The 16,377-nt window shown below is 45.9% G+C and overlaps 1 protein-coding gene across 6 annotated transcripts in view; it reads left to right on the forward strand.

Moving 5' to 3' along the window:
* SCAF8 (SR-related CTD associated factor 8) overlaps window positions 1–16,377 on the forward strand; it is a 192,660-nt gene that overhangs the window by 127,985 nt on the left and 48,298 nt on the right. For 2 of the 6 annotated variants that reach the window (XR_001517181.2, XM_015591884.2), the window contains one exon: window positions 4,939–5,968. The exons of the other annotated variants lie outside the window; for them this stretch is intronic. The gene's annotated coding sequence lies outside the window, so the exon portion shown is untranslated. Of the gene's footprint in view, window positions 1–4,938; window positions 5,969–16,377 lie in introns of those variants that run through there. 6 annotated transcript variants of the gene reach the window in all.

Consider the following 16,377-nt stretch of genomic DNA (forward strand, 5'->3'; position numbering starts at 1 on the left):
ATTCCTGCCCCCTCTGTGACGGCTGCTTCCCACACAGCCCCTCTCCACGTCCCCATGCCCCCACCCCCGGCCCTGGTGGTGGGTATTAATGGTCATTTTAGAGTTGAGGAAACTCACAGTAGGGAAGGAACTTGTCTGAGGGTTGCAGAATGAGGGACGCAAAGCTCGGTGAGCCTAATCCAGGGCGCGCCCCCATAAATGCGCTTGCTGGCGGTGTCCCGTCCACCCCTGGGCCCTGTGCCTTCTTCCCGCCAGCTCACAGGAGGCTGGACTTTCACACCTGGAAACAAAAGTCTGCTATGTTTGGATCATTCAAAAGTCCGTGGCGCATGTGGATTATGCATGCCGAGTGGCATAGCCTTTCAGGATTTAGTATCTGAAGTATTTGAACTAAACGAATAAGGGACATTACGGGATGTACAGTGTATGGTAGGGCAAGACGCCAGAACATCAACTAGGTTTCCAGTGTTTGTGGTCCACGGGCAAGTGTGAAAGCTGAGCTTCAGTTTTCTGATGTTTAAAATGAGAATGTTGTGCCCTGCGAATACCTAAGGCATATTTTAGCAGCTATATGATCACTTTTGCTATCCTGTTGGAATTAAGTAGCTTCTCTGGGGAATCTCAAAGATTGTATGCATAACGCACATGTGGGCATGACTCAGGAAACAAAACATGATCTTAGCTTCACAGAAGACCCCTGGGTATCCCCCATCACAGAAATAAACTTCCCCAATGGGAAATAGTTGCCTTTAGTTTAATTATTTTTACACTTGGTACTTGGAAAGACCTGACTTCATACTGTTCTAATCGAATGGGACATCGTGTGACACATTTTAAGTAGATCTTTAACTACAGAACAAAACATTTAGCAAACGATGTTAGAACGTGTCTGCACACACTGATACGCTCAGATCTGTGCCAGCCGGCCTGCTCCCACGTGGGCTGGCCAAATGGATCAGCTGAGCGAGGCAGCTGGGGTCTGGCATCTGCGGATAACTGGCAGGGCAGGCTGGCAGAGGCTCGGATCTGAAAGTCTGTTTGGAAGGCCCTAGTTTTCTTGGTACAGCTCTGTCACCACTGGTGAGTAATCCAATGGCATTAAGAGCTGGAACACATCACATCCTGGGTAGGTTTTCCGTCTGCTGGCTTCGTAATCACTCGTCTCCCCTCCTCTGTGGCTCTCTAGAGCGGGGACGGCGAGTTCGTCAGCTTTGCTCATCACCGGCAGCTCTGATGAGCGTTCTTCTGGGAGAACACATGAGGGAGATTAATTAAATCGGGGTCCAGGCCTCTGGAATCGTCTCTCCAGGGTGGTCTCCCTCTTCCTGTCAGCTGTGATCTAGAGGTGATCGTTCAGGCTGTAGGCAACTTCTGTGTAGCCTGATCACAGGTCATTCAAAAATCAGAACCCATTTGCTTACGGAGGAAGAAAGCAAAATGGACCACAGAAGCCTTTACGTTGTAGCTGAAGTTAACTGAATTTCCGTTTGTCCATGCGGACGGCCTGATGGGTCGTTTCTCTGAGGAGGGGCACTCTGCCTCGTCCTCACTCCGCCTTCTTCTGCGACCCTGTGTCACTGACGTGGAAACCAGGCCACTATTTCCAGAGCTAGGTTTCTGTGAATGAGGAAGGATAGGGCTGCCTGCCCCTGAGGTCTCGGGCACGGCCGGCTCCTCAGAGCAGGGTGACTGTATGGCGTGGCCACTCGCATGTCTGGTAGCTCAGGTATGAGGGTGGGGGGCAGCCTGGGAGAGGAAAGTGGAGCATTTGGGGGTCAGGCACACTTAGCTTGCAGTCCTACCTCGGCCACTTCTTGGCTGTGTCATCTTGGCTAGATTATTGAACCTCTGAACCTCACTGTTCTCGTTTGTAGCGTGGATTAATGACTGCTTTCAGTACTGTTTGCGTAGAGTAAATGAGGCAAGTGTGTCGGTCACCTGGGGCCAGACTCCCCCCTGAGTTACAGCGGCAAGGGGAGTCCCCACCAGGTCAGTTTGCCTTTGCCGTGCCCATTTGCTCAAGAATAACTGTGACTGCGTTTCGAAATTCAGGGCAGTTGCAGCAAATACATCATCATGGCAACTCGAGCTGCAGGAAATGGTTCTGTTACTTTTACAGTTACTTCCAGGTGTTACTTACACCCCACCACCACCCCCAGGCACTGCTACATTTCAGTTTATTTAAAAAAAAAAAAAATGTCTTTGCAGTGTGTTCTCAGTGAAAGGTGGTGTTTCTGGCCTTCTACTTTTTATTATTATAAAATTATAGTCGGTAGTACGAGGCATCGCGAGGCACACTGGCAACTGCTAACGGAGTGATCCCCGAATGAGCGAGAATGCGTTTCTTCACAAAATCTCTCAGGCTGTTTGAGTTCGGAATGAGCCACCTGTCTGGAGTGCTGCCGGTGGCAGGCAATGTCTCTGGAGCTCTGGGGTTTCTTTCGTGCCACTTAGAGATGGCGCCGCATATATGACCCTGCTGCTTGGTGGCCCAGTGTCCACCACGGTGTGCCCACAGTGGGGGCGGGGGGTGGGACGGGGCAGGAGCTGTGGGACTAAAGCCAACGCAGCTTTGAGTTCCAGTTCTGCTATTTAACTGTTTCTTTATGGAGTCAGTCGTATCTGTTTTGCAGCATATTCTTTATAAGGCGCTTAGTATATAAGGGGTAATAAGCAGTAACACAACTACACAGAAGAGATGAGTAATAATAATAATAAATAATTGAAGTCACCGATCTTCAGTGTTACGAGCTGGAGATGGCATATCGAGAAGAAAGAACACTGGGCTGAGAGTCAGAAATCCCGGTTCTCATTCCCGCTGGGTGACTCAGTGACCCAGTACCCGTGACACACGGGGCAAGTCACCGAAGCCCTTACGTCTCAGCTGCCTCGTGTGTAGGTCCGGAGAATGGGCTTTGAAAACTAAAGCATCCCCCAACATAGGCTGTGCGACCCTGATTTCACATCTTTGCATTTGCAGAAGTCACCGGATGTTTACTTTTTAATATCCACCTTCTTCCATGACGGATCATTTTGCATGCATTTACAGCCATTCCATCAGGCACGTCGTATATGTACTAACGCATGCCAGAAAACCACGGTCATAAAAATACTTGCCAGAATTCCATAATAAATTTTACTTACTGTTTGTTTATTTCAAGTTCATTTGTCAAGACGGAAATATTTATTTCTGTTGGCAACAAAGAAACACAGAAATTTAGTCTGTGTTGGTACACGTGCATGTGTTAATAGATCATTCTTGCATGTCTGCTACCCCACAATTTGAGCAAATTTGTGTCTTTTTTCCTTTTGTTCTCCATTGTGGTCTGTGTGGCTTCTACCAGGCAAATGCTGATTTGCTCTAGACAGCAGCTCTAGCCCGTGACTGCCTGGCAAATCTTATTCAGATTCCAGAAAATGGCTCTGTGACTTTAGCGTTAAAGCTGCTGAGAGTTGAATGACTGAGCTGATTTTCATTGTCATTTTCTTTCTTAACGGTGAAGTCAGTGTTTGTTTGAAGGACAAGCTCATTAGCAAAACAGATAATCCAGACTAATAGGTCATATTTTGGTGCCGGTTTTGTTTTGTATCAGTCATTCACACATTTCACAAAGGTGTGTCTCCCCTCATGCCAAAACCACAGTAGAAAGATGAAAAAAGTTATTCAGCCATTTTTCTTGTCACACATTAGAGCGGGGTGCTTTCAAAAATATGTAATAATACCATGTAATAGTATAATATAACATAACCTAATATAAATAATAAATGGTTATTTTGGCATCATCTAAGTTTTACCAGCCACAGAGGCATCAAGATCAAGTCGAAATTGATAAATCCAGTTTTTCAATTACTGAAGCTTATCATTATGTTACTAATGGGAACTAATTGCCCCAAATCTCCAGATATTTAACCTAATTCGTGGTTGTACCTATGGCAGCTGTGAAAGTCACGTTCAACTTTCCAGCCCTCATCTATGATCATTTTAACAAGATATGGTGAGGTAGTTTAGCATAATAGTTGAAAGCATCAGTTTTAGGGTCAGATTTCCTATGTTTAGATCCCACCTCTGCTTACCAGATGTATGTCTTGGTAACGTTACTTGACATAATTACTTAAACTAGTCCAGCTCATTGAATTTTATGAGTATGTAGCATGCTCTTACAGACTGCTTCCATGCTTTTATACTCCCTAAATGTGTTTTTCGGCTTTTATATAATTGTTTCATAATTTAAGAAAACAATCAGGTACCAAAACAATGACACACTCAGATGAGTAAAAGATGTGGAAATGTATATTTTCAGAATTTTCTGCCCATATAAACTTCATCACATTGTCATTTAAGAACATTTTAATTGGCTTCAGATGCACATGGATAGTTTTGAGACTTCCCTGGACGTTCAGCTGGCTCTAGACTCCGAGCTGAACTAGGACCACGGGCCGCCGAGTGCAGGCGTTGTGTAAGCTGAACCATTAACACTGACTGACGCTGTGCTCCGCAAGGAGCCGTGGAGGCCGCACTGCGTGAACCCACTAATGTGGCCGGATTGGCCTCCTTTTTAGACCTCATCCACTGAAGCCCCCAGAGTCTCTATGTGAAGGCGCCAAGGCCCAGTGAGGTTAGATGATGTTGGTAGTTGCTGGTCGAATTGTGCTTGGAGCCTGGGCAGGCTGCCTGCCAGAACAGGGGTCTCCTGAAGCCTTTCAGCACGAGGAGAGAGATGAACGCTGTGTAGTGCGCTTCTTCCGGCTCTGCTGGAAGAAGACGTGGCATTTTAGAGCACAGAAATTTATCAAACATTGAAACATTTGTTGTTGTATTGACACCATCTCTTCCTTAGGAATTATCTTGGGAAAAAACAAAAACAAAAACAAAAACAAAACTAGAAAAAGTCATTCCATTGACCAGTGATGACCGGTTATTGTTCCTTTTGTCAACAGGCAAGATGATGAATGAAGTCCTGGCAGCTTCCTGTGTCCCAGGCCTTATAGAAATAAGTGAGCCGTGCTCCAGAGTTCTAATGTGCACCACATCGGATCTGGTGTAAGGAAGTGTTACAGGAACCCGCCGTTACCTATTGAGAAGGCTCTGTGCTCTCAGAGGCATTGTTTCTGATCGAATCCAGAGGTTGCATGCGTGCCTCCCTGTATTACCTGTTGGAGCAGGTTTAATTTTATAAATTTTAAACACAAACTCTGTGAGTTTCTAGTTCATAATTGTTCTTTTTGAGGATCCACTCAGATGAACAGTATTACATCTGTAAAAGATATGCACTTCCACTGGACCAGAATTGATCGGACTAAATAAAGGGCCACAGACTCCATCCGTAGCACCATCCGGTACCAGTGATGGAAAGGACAGATTGCAAGGAGACCCCTCAGGGGGAAAAGTCACACTGTATTTGGAACTACAGATTTACTAGAACCATAGCTTTAGTCAGTCAAGGCTTTTTTCTTGAACACGACATAAATAGACTGCAGTTCTCGACCGGTGGCTTTAATCGATTATTATTAGTCATCTGTCACCTTGGACACTCTCAAACACTGAAAGTCTTAAGCTTTCATTGGAAAAAAAAAATGCAGCTTTGAGAAAATCCAGGGTTCGATATAGTCTTTGGGTGTTTCGCTCCAGCCTTCGGGTGCTGCTGTCACAAACAGCAGGTGTCCGGGTGATAGAAGAGAAGCCTGGTGGAGGAGGAAGGGAATGAGCATATTACATTGTATCGTAAACATACTTTATAAGTACATTTCTTATTAGCTTCTTATTCAGGCAGAGATTACAAAAGTTTCCTCTAAATACCCAGTCCAGGATTTCTGTTTTGGAAATTATCCGTGTTCACAATACATGCGGGGGTGGGGGAAACAAAAATACAAAAACTCAAATGAGTACTCTTTACACCTAAAAGAATATTTTTATCATTCTTTTGTTTGTTTTGGCTCTGTCACAAATTAAAGTACTTGGAATGCTATAGTCTGCGGTCTCTTGAAATGTAATCAATGAGAACCTAACACTTTCACAGGATGCTGTCACTTTGGACATTCATAATAAAAATTGAAACTCATTTTGGTCGTTAGTCATTCACTCTGCTTTGTAGTTTATTGCATCTTTTGTGGTTCATCTACGTCTGGCAACCAAGCGGTTTGTATCGCCACGTATCTGGCCGTGGAGATGCGTGCATAGTTCAGGCCTTTCACAGTCTCTTGCGTTGAATCCTATCAGTTTCTATATCTGAGCATCCACTCTTTGTTATTCGTTGAAAAGCTGAGATATTTTTGAATGCCATGGTCTTTTTGATTGTGCATTCTACCACGTGGGTTAAAGATTAAAATTGATTATAATACATTTTGATTATTCTATATTTTTTATTAAATAAGTAGAAAATTGGAGAAGGCTGTGAGCAATAATAGGCTTTTCAATGGCATCTTTTTTTTTGACTCTGCCCAATGTGATGGAGTGTATTTCTGTGTATTCCACACTATTATAGTAAGAAATTGAAAAACTCCAGAATAATCCAAACACATGAATCTGTCTGGAAAACTTAGACTTTGCTTGGTGGCATTTTTACTTAATTTGATATAGAAATTTTTAAAAGATCCCTTCCCTCTTATTCTTTTGTAACTAAACCTTATCTCGCTCCCACCTCCCATTCTGCCCCACCCCCCAAATAAAAGGAAGGGCGTGGATTTGGGGATTAACATGGACATTCTCGTGTATCTATGAGCAAATGATTCTGCAACTCTTAAATCAGGAAAATAAAGCAAATGGGGGCTTCTGAGGTTTTTTGGTAGAAGGGGCGGCGGGGGGTTGGGGGGACGAGAAAAGCCCAAATAGCGAACAAAGTTAAAAATAGGATCATTCCTTCACAGCCGAGCTCGCGGGCAGCGTTAGCACTTAGCTGGGGTGCATTTCCAATGATCAGGTGCCTGGCTGGGGCCCATCTGTTAGAATAGTAATCTTTTTAAAAATCCCAAGGCTCCATAGTAAGGGCAGAGGTTGATGCTTTTGTTCCCTGGATGAATTCCCTTTGCCGAAGCCTCCACCACCCTCTGCCCGAGCATCTGGACAAGCTGTGTCTGCAAAGCAGCATGAATATGTAACAGTCCACACTCCGTCGCTGCCTTCAGACTGTGGCATAGGAAAGCTTTCAAAATTCATCATTCTCTAGGGACTTACAGCATGTTGAGCTGGTTTTAAAAACAGTATTAGGTGACTTAGACAAAGTGAAGCTATTTGGTATTTACACAATTAGACTCCTTGATGCGGGTGGTTCAGCTTTATAAGTGAATGCTGGCCTCTCACTTTGAATTCTAATACCGAGATCTCATTCACATGAGATGGGTGGTCTTAAGCAATTTCTTTGTGGTTAATACATTCTTCAGGGACAGGAAAAAAGTCTAAACATCTGTCTCAGAATAGTCTCCACATAGGAACTGCACATAGATGATTACTTTTATCCAAGGCAATTTGTGTCTTAAGTGATGCAAGAATATGAGCAGTTAAGGAAGTGGTCAAGTTTGATGTTTTAGAAGAAAGCCTCTTTCCATTCATTATTAGTAATGTCTCCAAATCCACTATTTCTGCGTCCCTTTGTTGAAACTGGAGAGTATTCCACACTGTCGTGGCTGGCACTGAATCACATCATTTTCATGGCTGGGCCTTCTCCCCCTGGACGGCTTACAGATCAGCAGGAGCGGAGTCTGGCACGGTTCTCAGACGGGGTCATCTCGATTGTTCTATGGAGACTAAGTGCACCTTCGAGCATCTGCGAGACACGTTATGTTTACTTCTCTTATTTCTTCTGAGGCACGCGGCTCTTTCAAAACATTTTCTAAAATATCATAGAAAAAGACTCCACTCACGGGGCTACAAGGAAATGACACGAAGCTCATTTTCACACTTGCTCGTTATTGCAAAAATAAAAATTGTTAAGCCAGAAATATACAAACAGATCAAATGGCTATTATGGACAGTTTAGGAAAGAAGATGATAAACTAGAAAAATGTATATGCACATTTTTTCTAGACTTTTTATGTACAAGCTCAAGTACTGAAATACATTGCCTGAAAAGATACCATACGTACTATTAATACAAATTTTAAAATCTGCCAAAGAATCCATAGTCCTAAGAATGAACGTGGCTTTCAGATGGCTAAGACACAGCATGTGGAATGAACCTGATACACCTTTTATTTATAACTTCGCCCAGGCGGTCATGGGTAAGGAGAAGACTATTATTGGGTAGAAGCAATTGCTTGTCAGAAGATATTTTTTAAAAATTCTATGAAAACTGAGCCAAATTCTCAGATTTTATATCATCTCAAGGACCCTGCATGAAGAGATACGTTAAAACTTAAAAATTCTCCCACACAACGTCAGGCAAGCTATGAGCCACAGCAAACACATTCACTGGGCACTTCCTCTTTCTCGTCTCATTACTGGCAGGAAAGGAAGAAGAGCTAATGAGGGGAAGGAAGAAATTTATTTATTTATTTATTTTTTAATTTTTTTTTTAATCAGAAATGCCCATGTCATCAGCGTTTTATTTTGCCTGGGCAGACATAAGCATACGCCCATGCGCATACTTCATGGGACCGGAGGCCATGGCAGAGTGGCCAGAATCCACTTAAGTCACAGGGTGGCAAAACTGCCAAAGATAAGGCCTGACCGAAGACTGCCAGGAGACCGTGGGGAAGGAGAGGCTGGCCCGGGACTCTGCAATTAGAGATGGGGAACTGCCCTCCCCCCACAGTGATCACCCATCCCACAGGTCCAGGCCCTCACCTCTCTGCCGTGGGCCTGGCCACCGCCCAAGCCCCAAGTTCTTCACTCTAAGTGCACCTTTTGTGTTCGTGAGACATGTTACGTTTACTTCTCTTATTTCTTCTGAGGCACGCATCTCTTTCAAAACATTTTCTGACTCCAGCCCACAGGTCTGGATTTTAATTACAATGTGGTACATTTGTCTCCAAATATCAATATTCTTTCATCCAACACCTTTATTTGGTGCTCACTAAATGCCTGGTACTAAACGCCTGAGATCAGAGGTGGACAGTGAATTAAAATGATGCCTGTGCACATCCTCAGGATCTGCATATTAAAAAGGAATTCAGGGGCATATTATATATTAAACGGAAGCTAACCGCAAAAGAGGCTCACGTAGGCAGCTGTAAACCAATAGTTTCCCTAAAAATGACTAATGTTTATTAACTTTCCACTCTAGAAAAAAAGGAAATGGTTTATCTTTTTGCTGTTTTCTAGCCAGTAACAAGTTTGTTTTTTATTTGGTTTTGAGCATCTTGGGATTATATTTACTTATATTAGTGAGCCATTCCTAGTCAAAAGTATATTTCCAAGGACTTAATCAAATTCCAGTGGCCCCTGGAGCAAGAGTTCACAAGTGCCTGCTCCAGCTGGACGCCCCTTACAGCAGACCCTAAAAAGGAGACCCATCTTTTTCCAAACCTCTAAACTTTAGCAAGGAAACAAGTACCACCGTGAATGCTGCCTTTAAATTCGACTTGAGATGCAATAGGTTTCAACCATAAGTGGATGGAAGGAAAAACTCAAACAGCTCTCAAGCACAAGGATTTTGGCTCGACAACCTTTGGAAAATTATACATAGAACACAAGAAGCCGTTTCTACTATCGAACCTCTAGCATCTAGTTTCTTGACCGATCTCTCCTATTTAAAAAAAAAAAAAGTATATTTAGTGGAGTAAGAATAGCCTATAAGTTGATAGCGGGCCAAATAATAGGAAGTTATTCTTGGCCCACTTTTTTTCCGAAGCGGGTTCGATTTTCCGGCGGCCATCCTAGCAGTGCAAAATGAGGTTGGTTTCTCCGATCCCTGTCACAGTAAACAGACGCACAGAAGTACGGCCGATTCACTGTTTTTGGTCCAGTTCTGTTATGCGTTGAATGATATTACTGCCGAATACAAAAGAGGAAATTAAAACCAATAGAAAACCAGGGAGCCGTGGATTTCATTCATCGTAAGCTCTGATCTTTTACCTGCGGCAGAAAGATGCATCAGATCTCAGTGCAGGAAGTAACCCCATTTGGTGTAGGAGGCTTGTGATATGCAGGTTGTCTTCGGAAATTCAAGCGTTTCCATTCAGCAATGAACACTGTAGACTTTTGCAGGTAACTAACACGTGTTACTTAGAATAAAGCAGAGTATTAACTCAAATAAGGAAAAGCACAACCACCACCAAACCGTTTGCTAATTATCCTTTCTTGGACTTCAGCCAAGACGTAAGCAGTAATGTTCCATTCATCTAAAATTCTGCTTATAGCCTGACTGAAAGTGATAATTCCTCAGTGTGCTTATCTGGACCATCAGATTTTTCAAACTGAGATTCTACGAGAACATCACATTAAACTCTTATTTCCTAGCATAGTAGAGAATTGAGGCCCTTCAAGTGAAACTCCAGTTTTTAAAGAGTTTGAATGTATTTCTTAAATGCGCCAACACAAATGTGCTACTCGATATAACCCTATAGGCCTTCGTCGTTGCAAAAGGCGAGAGCTCACCAGGCTGGTCTGCAGGCAGAGGGCAGCGCTAGCCACACGGCCAGGTGCACGAAGCACAAGCTTCTAACGTAAATAGATGTGACCTGGTCACTCTATCTCCCAAGAGCCAAGCAAAAAGGAACTCCACTTTGGAGCTGTGCTTAGTATTTTAGTTCATATCTTAAATACTGAGTCACACACACACAAAGAAAGAAAAAGCAATAACGAGAAACACAGAGTCACTAAGAACCAGCATTCCGTTTGAGTTGTCTAGGCTTGCATCAGATTTCTTCCATCGCGCACAGGGAAAACATTCCCTCATTCAGGTGTGTCTCCTCGGCTATTCTTCGTTGTCTTCCATTTGCTTTCTTTTCGGTCCTTGCTCTTGACTTGCATTTCGGTTACTTGGTAAATGTTTGCAGCTGAAGATGCTGCCGGGCACAACGGTGGTTCCCAAACTGGTCCGCACATTAAAAGCACCCGGGAAGCTTCACAAGCAGATCAACCAATGCCTGTGTCCCTTCCCCAAGGAGAGTGATGTCTAGGGTATGCCCTGGTCATTGAGGGGTTTTAGAAGACTGTAGTAGGCAGACAGGTTTAGGAACTGCTGGGCTAGCAGGGAGAAAGGAAAGGTTTGGTGAGCCCGGGCCTGAATGCGAGCTCCGAGTCCTGTTGGTTGCGTGATGTGGGGGGCTTTAACCTCGAGGACCTGTGGTTTCCTCCTCTGTAGGCTGGAGATATTCGTGCTGTCAGTTTGCGCATCTGTATGGTGAAAATACTGTTTACATTACACAACTAGTGACAGCATATGGAATGCGTTTGGCACAGGAAATGGTGGCCACCATTAATCTCTAGGGTAAAACAAAGCTTAATGCACTGCGAAGACGAGGAAACACACCTCAGATGATTAGGTGACGTCGGTGTCACGAAAGTGAAAACAAGTGGGGTGACAGCCAGGCTCACTGCCACATGGGTTGCTATTTTTTCTCTGACAATTGAATTGCTCCTCGCTTGCTAGCTTATTGGAAAGAATGATAGAACCCTATACTCAGAGATAAGGCCATTGTGTTTGCTGTTCTCCGGGATGGGGTGTGTCTGCCCCAGGCCTTGGGGACAGGATCTGCTTGGCAGATCGGTCCCAGAAAAGCTGGGAAGTGGCCGCTCTTGGAAAGGCCAGCTTGACTCCATGAGTTTGCTGGGCTCATTGGCTGAGGGGACCTTGCCACAGCCCCAGGCACATCCCCAAGGACAGCGGTGAAGGGAAGGGGGAGGGGCTGCCATGGGCTCCCCACACCGCGCCTGTCTCCTCCTGGGTCCTCGTCACATCAGCCTCTGACTCCTGATTATAGTCTCTTCTGCTCCAAGCTTTTAAAAATTATCTATTTTCTTGCATTCATCTCAAAGAAGACTGAAAAGAACCACAAACAGTGCCTATTGGGATGAAGGTGATTCCTGCCGGCAGGCCTGGGGGAGGGTAGAAAGTCTGTGTCGCTTGGCCCGGTGTAGCCCTGGGGAGGCGGTCTTTAGTGAAGGGGTGAGCAGGGGAGGTTCGTGGTATGGTCTTCCCCATGATAGAACCACAGAAAAGAACCTGAACAGTCACCTGCACCCCATGGGGGTCCTGTGAACACGCTGAAATTACAGGCAGTGTCTTAGGCCTACTGAAATGTTTTTTGATGAGGGCTCTGGCTTTTCAGCCAATTTGCAAAGGACCTGGACCGATCTTACTAATAAGGAAACTGCCACAGAGGCGGTTAGGAGCACGATGCCAACAGAACTCAGGTGGCCACGCTTCCCTCCAGCCTCTGCTTCCCCAGCTCCTCAGCCTTAAGCATCGGCGATGGGCAGGGGCTCAAGCCACAGGCTCGAGGAGTTCACCTCTGTCACAGCCCGAGTCAGGCAGTGCTGACGTGTTCCTGTAACGAAGGACATTGTCTTCGTTACAACGTCCTTCGGGAAGATGATAGAGCTGTCATAGCTGTTGAAATGTCTCGTTCTAACCTGCAGTGCGGAAGCCCTCTGGCTCAGAGTCCCAATGGGAATCCCCTGCAGGCCTAAAGGAATTCAGGCCACCAGTTGTGACACGTAGGTGTCTTAGTCCGTCTGGGCTGCTGTAACAATGCCACAGGCTGGGTGGAATTTATTTCTCACAGTCCTGGCGGCTGGGAAGTCCAGGGTCAAGGCGCTGGCACATCTGGTGTCTGGTAAGGGCCATCTTCCCGCCCTGCCCTCGTAAGGGAGGGGGAAGGCAGTTCCTGGAGTCTTTTTCTCTAGGGGCACTAATCTCATTCGTGGGGGCTCTGCCCTCACAACCTAATCACCTCCCAAAGGCCTCCGAATGCCATCTCAGTGAGGATTAGGTTTTTAACTTATGGATTTGGTAGGAATACAGACATTATCTGTAGCAGGAAGTGGGCAAAGGCCTAAAGGAAGAATGGTTTACATTTTCTTTTTCTTTTATGTAATTTAGTTTTCACGCGGGCTCCTTGGCCAAACAGAGGTTTGCCAGGATGAAGGAACTTGACAGGTATCTGTGGGACTCTTAAAGGCAGCCACTAACGAGACCACTTTAACAATTAGGGGGAGGTAGGTGGAAGGGGTTTGTGGAGTCCCCTGAGAGCACCCATGGGAAAGGCTTTGGGAGGAACCCGGTCTCCCCAGGAGGGGGTACAGCCTCCTGGTTCGCAGTTCAGGCTGCGGAATCCACTTTGCCTGAATTCAGAATCTCAGCTCCATCGCATGCTAGCATTCAACCTTACCTTCCTCTAAGCCTTAGTGTCCTAGCTGTAAAATGGGCACGACTGTGCCCCGTTCCTAGGATTCTTTTGAGGACAAAATGAGAAAAAGCCTGTGTCTAGCATGCCCCGCTGGTTCGTTGTGTCCGATTTCTTCTGCGTTGTGCAATCGCGTCGTACCTTTATGTCTTGCAAGGTTAGCGTCCTTAACTGCGCCAGGAAGGAATCGGGTCTCATCAGTCAAGGCCAAAGTCTGAGGCAGAGAAAAGAACTTGATGGTCGCCTTTTGTTTACCTTCCTTTTCCACTGCCGCGTCACATGACTGGTCTCAAATTGTTCTTTCTTTGTTTTTTTTTCCATCATGCCAGAAAGACATGAATATATTCTTGTTATAAATGATTCTAATAGGCACAGGAGTGTGTAGAGTGAAGGGTTCGTATTTATCTAAAGCAGTTACTAATAATTGCCTTTCTAGGTAAACAGCTCTGGTTGAGCCCTCCGTGTGGGAAAATCTAGAAAAGGTCTTTGAGGTGTTCCTTATTTTTTCACGTGCCTATCGATCTCGCCTAATGTCGTGCTTTTCCTGTGACAGATGTTTGAGACGTTTTGCACTGAAGGAAACAGTATTTCGACAGGAGTATTTCCTCCTTCGGGTAGTTTCACAGCTGCTCTAGCAACGTTGGGCGCAAGAGGCCGACTTTGGCAGGAAGGGAAAACCCATGTCCCACGTGGGGACAAGGTAGGAAGGAGAGGGGAGATAGGGTCTACTCTGGGGGACAGTTCCCTCGTGGAGGCAGAGGATTTGGTGATACTCTTGTTGGAGACCGTTAGGAGCCCACTGGGGGTGTGGTCTTGGGGCTCGAGGTTAAGCCGACCCCAGAGAGGGTAGGGCAGCTGCGAGCACTGGCCTGTGCCTTTGTGCGAATGACAGGAGGGGTCCCCTTTTGCCTCAAGAGTACGCAGCACGGTGAGGGGAGCACAGATGAGTTTCGCACCTGCTCACCCCGTCACAGGTGCTTTTGTGTGCTTTGCAGCTGGAGTCACGGGGCTCAGCAGCCCCAGGACAGACCCAGGAGTCCAGTCACTCCACCCTAGCCAGGAAGGACACGGATAACACTGAGCAGCCAGGATCCTGCTAACTTATGCCCAGGGATAGAAGGATGGCGAGATGGAGGAGTCAGAGCTGGGGAGGCAATCGGCGGAAGCTCGTCTAGAGCCTGGCACAGGGAACACCAAATCTCAGGTCCCCGGCGCCCAGCCTTTTAAGGAGCCCCTGATACATGAGGAATGAGTGGAGTTTGAAGGATGAACAGAGTTTGGGACCCCTCCTGGAGCACCCCCTCCACATCGGCCTCTTCACACGGCCATCCCCTCTTCTCTTTGTGTCTTTCCCCTTCTCTCTTACAAGGACAGTTGCCATTGGGCGTAGGGGCCTCCCAGGTAATCCGGGATCATTCTACTTAGAAATCTGTAACTTAAGTGCGTCTACACAGACCCTTTTCCCAAATAAGTCACATTCACAGGCTTCAGAGGCCAGGACGTGGCTATGTCTTCTGGGGGCCACCACTGTACGCACCGGTACCCCGAGTCCGGATTATGTCTTAATGCATTTTTCTGTATTTTCTTTAGAGTCTGCCAGTGCCTTCCTGCCAGCCCGAGGTACAATATGAAATCTTCTAGACTATCGCTTGAACAATGCTAGGACACTGTTGACTATGGAACAGAGTGCCACATAAGGGTCCACGCTCAGGCCCACGAAGTTTACTTATGAGAGGCCAAAAGATCCTTAAATCTGTTTTTGCCCTTAGCTCCACGATTCCTAATCTGAACGACCATCGTCTCTCACTTGAATTATTACGATACCTTCCTGCCTGGCCTCTGCCCTCCATGCTTATCTCCTTCAGTTTCATCTCCAAAACACAAAGCGATCATTCCACAATGTAAACTGATTGCACACGTGTGCACACACACACGGACACACACACACACACACACACACACACACGCCGCACACAGACACTCACACACATCGCTGGCCCTGCCCGCCTCTCCACGGTCCCCTCCGCACAAGCCCCGGCCTCAAAAACTCATCCCTGTGGGCTTCTCTCTGACCGGAAGACGCCTCATTCTAAGGGCTGCCGCAGGCTTCACGGCCCAGATTTTTATTTGAAGGCCCCAGCTCATATCATATCACAACACAATAAAATGCATCATCCCTCTGCCGCATTAAATATTTTCAGTGCAAAAAATATTCTAAAGGTTTTCGTATTTCCGTTTTTGAAATTATTTGATGATGAATGATCTCTTTAAGAGTGCAAGAGATTTCTCGATCCTCTTCCAGGCGCCAGAAAAGTCTCATGAAGCGAGAGCGTCTAAAGCGGCACATTTTTTTAAATACACTGCGTTATTTATGACGACTAGATCCTAACGATAACCTTGGCAACGTGTTTTATTTGAATTTTATTAAAGAGCGATTTCGACTTTGCAGTTTTCCTTTCGTATTTTGGATGCGATATATTTTTTTTCCAGGTCTCATGCTTTTCTCTAACTTCCTCCTCCTCTCCCTGCCCGCCCCTGCCCTCACCTCATCGACTGCTGCTCGTTCTTCAGATCTCACACCTCATCGTCCCCTGGGAACCTTTCTGACCCCTCCTTCTAGGTCAGCTCCTTTTGTCACATCATCTCGTAGCACTGTTGCTTTCCCGTCTCGGACTTTACTTTCAGAAGCACCTGTGCCACTGGCTCTTCAGTGCTTCTCTCTAGTGCCCGACAGGCTGTGAGTGCCAGGGTCAGAGGCCACCGCTGGCTGGTCCCCACCGCATCCCACCCAGCACCTACCGGCCATGGTGGTGACTCAAAAAATTGTTAGCAGTGTTCTTCCTCTTGCGTGTTTCCACTTTATTATGACGATTATCTCTTCTGATATTTCGCCACAATCTAGCATTATGCATCGTTGTCTCTAGTGACTTAATTCTAAAAGCGTGCCCCACGTTAGTGGTCTCCTTTGCCACTTGAACAACCCGTGAGGCAGGTAATGAAAGTAACACATCCGCTACGTCGTTCCTTGTGAGACACAGGCGACACGCTATCTACAAAGCATGTGGCCCTGGGCCCGAAACCCAGTGAGCATTC

Source organism: Pteropus alecto, unplaced genomic scaffold (assembly GCF_000325575.1).
Source record: "Pteropus alecto unplaced genomic scaffold, ASM32557v1 scaffold195, whole genome shotgun sequence".
NCBI classification, from domain to species: domain Eukaryota; kingdom Metazoa; phylum Chordata; class Mammalia; order Chiroptera; family Pteropodidae; genus Pteropus; species Pteropus alecto.